This window comes from Equus przewalskii, chromosome 25 (assembly GCF_037783145.1).
Source record: "Equus przewalskii isolate Varuska chromosome 25, EquPr2, whole genome shotgun sequence".
Classification (NCBI taxonomy): Eukaryota; Metazoa; Chordata; class Mammalia; order Perissodactyla; family Equidae; genus Equus; species Equus przewalskii.
In genome coordinates this window covers 26646745-26652744 of record NC_091855.1, presented here as the reverse complement: position 1 = coordinate 26652744, position 6000 = coordinate 26646745, and the positions used below count along the sequence as shown (strand labels likewise).

General features: G+C 37.1%; 1 long non-coding RNA gene across 6 annotated transcripts in view; it reads left to right on the top strand.

Annotated features, from left to right (window-relative positions):
• The first annotated feature begins 3289 nt into the window (after positions 1-3289).
• Positions 3290-6000, top strand: part of LOC139079233 (uncharacterized) — a 32208-nt gene continuing 29497 nt past the window's right edge. For 2 of the 6 annotated variants that reach the window (XR_011532653.1, XR_011532650.1), the window contains exons 1-2: positions 3290-3654; positions 4697-4821. This is a non-coding gene — a long non-coding RNA (uncharacterized lncRNA). The remainder of the gene's footprint in view (positions 3655-4696; positions 4822-6000) is intronic. The other 4 variants (XR_011532651.1, XR_011532652.1, XR_011532654.1 and 1 more) reach the window with 4 other exon arrangements.

Here is a 6000-nt window from a genome sequence, read left to right as displayed (position 1 = left end):
GCTAAAATAAAACATGAGACTTCATTGCAGAAGTCACTAAAGCAGTTTCTGCAGCAAATCAGAGAATTACAAAGACATAAATCCTGTTATTTTGAAAGCATGAAGGAAGGGAAGGTCACTGAGAAGTCTGAATATTTTGCTTAGCCACCAGGAATTAGACTCAAAGGATTGAGGCTAGAAATCTAAGACATGTGCTTTAGGACACAATCGCAAGTTTAATTTTGATGTCCTCGCTCCCCAAGAACAAGAACAATAAAAAACCTTGGAAAGATAGTCATGCATACAACGTATACAAGGAGCATTTACTTAGCAAAGAGGCAAGCTAATCAATTTACACAATTAAGTAAGTTACAATCATAGTCAGGTACTTCAGTTAAAGGGGTCAGAAATAAATGGTAAAAGGGTACACAGATCAAATTCCAAAAGAAGAAATTTCCAAACAAGTGCTGAATTTTTGGTGGCATATGTCAGTGATTTGTAGTACTTCAAAATGTTCTTGTAAAGTAGAAAGGAAAATAACCTCCAACAATTAGACTAAGGAAAAGTACAACTCTCTTTGTATTAATAGATTTATTAATTGTTCAAGATTAGTTGCCTAGTTAAAGAGACATGGTGACTGCAGAAGAAGAATAATCATGAAAAATAATATAATGTGGTAATATGAATGTAAGACTCAAGAAGGGCTGTTCAATGGTTAAAAGAAGTAGGAAGAGAGAAAAGAGGAAATATGGAAAAATCAAAATCTGAAAAGCCATGGGATCCTATGATACAACAATTTCCACTCTAGGTATATACATACACAAGAGAAATGAACATATCTGTCCACCAAAAGATGTATATCATATAGGAATGTTTATACACTGTTGCCTCAGATTAGGAACACCCCAAATGTCCATCAACAGGAGACTGGAAAAAATAAATTGTAGTGTATTTTTACAACGGGATATTATGTAGCAGTAAAAAGAAACAAACTACCGACTACCCACACACAAAACATCTTGGATACATTTCACAGATATTGTGTGGCATAAAAGAAGCTAGACATAAAAGGTACATATTTAGGGGGCCCGCCCAGTGGTGCAGTGGCTAAGTTTGCACGTTCCTCTTCTCAGTGGCCCGGCGTTCGCAGGTTCGGATCCTGGGTGCAGACATGGCACTGCTTGGCAAGCCATGCTGTGGTAGGCGTCCCACACGTAAAGCAGAGGAAGATGGGCACAGATGTTAGCTCAGGGCCAGCCTTCCTCAGAAAAAAGAGGAGGATTGGCAGTAGTTAGCTCAGGGCTAATCTTCCTCAAAAAAAAAAAAAAAAGAATACATATTTGGAAGAGTCAAAATTGACTAATGTTGGAAGAAGTCAGAATGGCAAAGTAACCTGTGGAGCATGGCTGGGTATTGACTTGGAAGTAGAGGCACAAGGAAATATTTGTGAGCGCTTACCATATTTATCTTAATCTAGATGGTGAATACATGAGTGTAGACAAATGCAAAAACCCCACAAGCTGTAGATTTGAGTTCATTTTTTGCATGTATTTATACTTCAATTTCAAAAAGTAGGAAAAATATCAGAATGACTATATTAAGAAGGAATGCCATAGAGGTCAAAAACTGCCCAAGGCAGAACATCTACAAACAAATGCAAGGAAACCCTGTGAGGAGAAAGGACACAGCTTTTAGCCTCATTAACTTTCCCTTTTAATGATCCTTGGGATCATTGGTTCTTAAAAGATGATAGAAGCATTTGATTATTCTTCTGCCAACACATTTCAGAGATGCAACTTCCTCCTCTGATCCTGCCTAGGTCATAGATTGGGTCTTTGTCTCAGACATCAGATCTAGAAAGGATATCACTATATAGTGTCCAGTGGGTATGCTATACCATGATCCAATGTGCAATCAAACATTTGTTCGCCCGTTCATTCACTATTGTTTAGCACTTTCTGCAAGTTAGGAGATAAGGGCACACTTGGTCTTATGGCATTAGAGGATAAAGAAGAGATTTAAACACGTAGAGCCTTATGCATGCTGAAAGCTATCAAATGCCATTGAAGTTTCAAGCTAGTGAGTGAACTGACCAGATTCACAGTTTAAAAAGACTAAACCAGCAAGACCGTGGGGAATACCTTAGATTGGGAGAAACCATGTGGCAGGAAGAGCACATAAGAGAAAATTACAGAAATTCAACCAATAAGTGATGAGGGCCTGGATTATAGTATTGACAGAGGAAATTTAGGAAATAGTTATGAGTCCACAAACTTGAAAAACTATATCAGGATCTAGTAGTACATGGTAGGAGATGCATGAAGTACAAAGCTAGGTTACCTTTTGGACTCTAGTTAATCAGCAACTGTCTTAGTGTTTCCCATAGATTAAATATTTCAACCTGCAAGCAAGTCTTTGAGGAAAGTACTGTTACCAGCCTCATATCATGAATGAGGGCAGTGAGGCACAGAAAACTTAAATAACGTACCACAAATTACACAGCTGGAAGTAGTAGAATGACATTTTTACCTAGACCCACGACCCCACCTTGTGCTCATAATCACTTAAAGAAAATAGAAGTTATCCAGGCAGAGAGGAATTGTGTTAGATCATGGAAGGGACAGAACAACACAAGTAAGGGCCTGTCAGAGACAGGGCATCCTTAAGAACTAAATGATAATTTGCTGTGCCTGGAAAACATGGTGGAAGGGTGAGGGCTACCGTAAAATAGAGCTGGCAGAGGAGACATAGACTGATCATGGAAAAGCCTTGAATGTCAACTCTAAAACTGTTGGCCTTTCCCACAAAGACTGAAAATAGCTGAACTATCAAAATGATAAAAGATCATCAAATAGACTTTAATTTCTAGAAAACTGCAGTTTAGTTTCTAAACTGCCAAATACGATATTGACAAGTTATATAATCTCTCTGAATTTCACTAACTTTGTTTTAAGTGGAGACAGTTGGCAGGATTAAACATAAAGGTCTTTGTAAATTCCAAAATTATCAAAACTTTATTTACATGTTTATATTCTGCCTTATTCTAGAAAGGAGCTGTGGTGTGAGATTGTTTATGATATACATACAGTACAAGAAGAAAAGTAAGTGAAAAAGGCAAAAACTTGTTATCATTGCTTATGTTAAGAAAAAACAGGAGCATTCCTTGATAGCAGGTACAAATTGTAGCTCTCCCTTGCTGCATATTTTACCTGTTCTTTAGTTCCAACTCCAGAAGGACTTTGCTTGGCATTCCCTTCCGGATATGATGCAAGAATGATTCACAGAGGAAAGTTTTTTCTTTGGACAAATAGCTGGAATTCACGACCAGCTAGAGATGTAATAAAAGCACATGCAGAAAGTATAAAGACAGGAGACTTGCAGAACAAAGGGTGGGAGGTAAGCAAACTGTACCAAAAAAACGCATTTTTGACATTGAATTTCCTCCAAGCAGATGAAAATAACTGAACCGTTGAAATCTGGCAAAGCCTATCTGATCCGACAGGGAGAATATGTTGCTCTTGTTCTCTCTGTACCTCCTTAACCAGAACATATTGAAGTTATGATGTGAGGCAGCCTTATAGTGAGGCTTCTCCAGCAAAGTTCCAGTGGAGCAGGCATGAGTAGTGAAGTTAAGAGCAAGCGAGGAGAGGATAACGCACCATTTGCACAATATTGGTAAGTAACTTGCATCACTCTAGGGCTTATTTACCATGTGAGCTTTATGATAATATAAATTTGATATAGCCTAGATCATGAAATTGCATTAGCAACTTATTTGTCATACAAAAGGTTTTTGTTTTGTCTTAATGAACTGAAACCTTCCATAACTTTTTTCAATTTTAAGTAGGCCCTGTTTATAACACAGGAGGTGAGCAAATGAACTGGGCCCTGGTACAGCCAATCATCTGTTTTCTGATCGATACTGACTACTGCAGCTGAATTGATTGTGCAGGAATTCTTTAGACAACCAAAATTAACAGACTGCGAGGCGTATTTTTTCGAATATATGCATAACTGCTACTTAATGTGTGAAATTGATCAATAGACCTGTATCTTCGATGAGTAGACCACTTAAAACCCTTATGTTGTGTTTTCCTCTCTTCTTCCCTCCCTCTCTCCCTCCCTCCTTTGCTCAGTCTCCTTAGTTTTTCCTTCTTTTCTCATTGCTTACATCCCCTCGTGCATGTATGCATGCACATTTAGTGCAGCTAAGCATTACAGTTGTTGGTCCACTCCCACTCTCTGAGACAGGGAGTTGGCAAACTATGCATCAACAAAACAGAAAAATTATTTGCTTAAAGTGCATAGGGACAGAGAATAGTGCTCCTTTAGCCAGTCTTGGGGTGGAGCAGAGTTTGTGTGATAGAGGGGGGAATGGTGGTAGTGGGGGTGCAATGTTACAGGAAGATGTATTCCATGTAGTTTCTTTAGCAATATCCAAATCATTGCTGGATTATTTTTCTTTATTTAATTTCATCATAATATTTTGCTCAATATAGACCTAGGCAATTTTGCAGTATTTCTTCTATGTAGATCCATAATATTATACCTTTAAGCAGAATCCTGGTAGTGGTGATATGTAAAATATAAATTTTTTAGTAATATATAACTATAAATTATATATTTCAGAGACTGTGAGGAAGAACTCTCTTTTGTAAAAGTGAAACCAAACAAAAATCAAGTTTGCGTCTCTCTCCTCATATTCCTTTTGATGCAGGCTTCAGCTGCCATTTTGAACAAGGTAGAGCCATAGAGGAGGAACTCTGTCTCAGCAGTCTGATTATTGAACCCTGGATGAATTCTACCTCTTATCTCTCCAGCTGGAGTCCTGGATATTGGCAGGTGGGGACATGGGAGAGATTTTGTTTGCAGTAGCTAATCTTACAGTTCATTAGCGCCTTAGCGACTAGTAATCTCACTTCATTAAATGTGTTTATTTGGTAGTGTCAGCTTTCCTTGTGAAATGTCCTTAAATAATAACCCCGGTTCCTTTAAGGCTAGCGCTTCACAAAAGTGAAGAATGGAGCTGTGCTGCAACAGGTGATGATACTATTAGGGCTTTAATCTAAAATGAGCAACCTAGGGTCATTTGGATATTTCAGATCAAGAGATTAAAGCTCTTATCTCATGCTGTGAAATGTAATGTAAAACTTACAGTCTAGTTTTTGAGAGCTCATTTCAGAAGAATTTTTATGACTTGCTAAAGCTAGGAAAAGGTCCCTTAATATTTTTTCTCTTAAATTTAGTAATAATCCAATGATGTCAATGGTTAGAGTAAGGTGAGAATAAACACATTAAGTGAAAATAAAAGCAATGATTGGGGATCTCTCCCAAGCATGATATAAAAATTTATGTAAAAAAATAGACATCACTCACATGTATGCAAGCACATACCTCCCAGAAGCTCAGAATATGTGAAATGATCAAATCTTAACACTAAAGTATAAGTTTAGAGCTCATTGTGATATGATTCCTATGCCCACTAGGGTATTCTTCATCTGATAGTGGAAATTCACTGTTTCATGATAATTATTAATTCTTTAGCTATCTGCTTAGTCAAATAAAAGATAATATAACAAATTCAAAAGTGCTTGCTTACCCCAGAGACTCAAAATGAAGTTCAATTCTTTGGATTTGTGTCAGGGCCTAGTAATAAACATTGCATAAGAAGATCTTTTTATTCATTTAGCGAACAATATTCCTAGTCGATCTCTACCCTTGATTTCAGTCACCTCCAGGGGAATCAATTTAACTGGTACTTTTCAAATAAAAGCATTTCAGGAGGCAATTTTCTCTTCTGTTTTCTGCTGCAGTAGTTTATGGAGGGAAAATCTATCAAGACATTTTAATAGAAATCAGGAACAACTAAACGATTTGTGTATTACAATATATTATATAAGAGAATATTTACTTGTATTCTGATTTTACCTTCTTACCTCTTATTTACTCAAACATTTTTCAGGGATGTCACCAATTCATTCTAGAGATATATGTGTATCTCTCTATAGATAGATAGATAGA